Raw genomic sequence first — 1,565 nt, forward strand, 5'->3', positions numbered from 1 at the left:
GAGCTGGAGTTCATCCGTGTGTTTTTCTGACAATCTCAATGGTCTATGACGGGGCCTGTTTTGCAAGCATCCTGCAGGGTAATAATTCTCAACCCTCTTGAGCTTACCTGCTGTGGGAGGGTCATACTTAATCTCTTTAAACCTTAAAGACCTCTCAGGGAGGGGAGCCATTATGACAAATGTTTAGTGTGCAACCAGGCCTTGTGTTAACCCACAGATATTGTTTTCTTAAAATATATTCAAGATCCCAACGTCTTTATAATGATGGGCAGAAAAACAGGAAAACATGCAAGGGAGGTTTGGCACGATGTGGATTTTTCCATTTAGTCTAATGTTTTAGCCATAAAATGTTTGGGTGATAATATTTCACTCTGGGTAAGCAGGCTGCAGCTTCAACGAGGCAGAGAAACAAGCAGATACTTAATATATGAATGTGTCTTACTGTGTGTAAATACCTGTAGGCTATGTAACTTAGAAACAAGATGGAGATTAAGCAAAACACTACTGACAAGGGATTTGATTAATCATTCACACAAAACACAAGACTTTCAGTTGCTTGTTAGATGTTCAAGGTGAAATCTGACAGCGAAGGAGGATGGGACCAAGATTAGGAGGGGACGATGAGTAGGTGTTTGTGTGTGTGTGTGTTTGAGGCTGCACATAATTTGAGTGCTATTTTTAATCAGCACACAGAGAAAGAAAAAAACAGGCTTGTGTTAACCTGTGAGCCCAGCAGAGAGCAAGAGGATTTACTGAGAGCATTTGAGCTCTTTTCTACACCTTCCTCAGGACTTTAAATCACTTTCTCGCCCTCAACAGCTTTCTGTTAATGACTTTCCCGCCAACTTTTTTCCCATCTCTCTACATGCTTCTGGTTGCTACATTGTAAGACTCTGAATATATTTCACCCTGATCCTTGTTGAAATTCCTCTAATGCAGCCATTATCCGCTCAACAGATTTTCACCTCACTTTTCAATATCTCCTTTAAGTCAGCCCATAATTCTTCCTTTGTTTTATGGTTGGAAATTCAAAGCCCAGTTTTTTTATTAAATAATATAACCGCAAATAGGAATGGGCCGTGACTAACCGAGTTGCTATCATTCCTGCCATAACTTACGGCAATAACAAGGTCTGAGTTTGGGAGCAAGGAGAAAAAGGAGAGAGGACGGGGGGTGACTGGGGGTTTGCTTATGAGGGGGGTGGATGTAGAGATAGTGCCCAAGGGCAGTGGGAGTAGAGAGAGAGAGAGATGAGGGAGTAAATCTGCTCCATGGCTTTCCCCAGCATCAGGTTTATATGTGTGCGAAGCGTGCAGTGTGTTTCCAGGGGTTTCCATGCTGTCACAAAGACCCCTGTGAGACCAGCTTATTTACCCTGCAGTAAAACCCGAGAGGGAGTATACCCTGCAGTAAAAGTGGAGAGGGGGCTCAGTGGAATTAGATTTAGTGCCGCCTCCGGCTCTCTGTTCTGTGTGTGCCGTCAGGGAAAGCTCACTCTTGTTCCGTTGTTCAACTTGAGTTATGTCGTGCTCAGAGTAAGACGTGTTGAATAACATGCAAACATG

This window comes from Gymnodraco acuticeps, unplaced genomic scaffold, assembly GCF_902827175.1.
Source record: "Gymnodraco acuticeps unplaced genomic scaffold, fGymAcu1.1, whole genome shotgun sequence".
Taxonomy (NCBI): Eukaryota; Metazoa; Chordata; class Actinopteri; order Perciformes; family Bathydraconidae; genus Gymnodraco; species Gymnodraco acuticeps.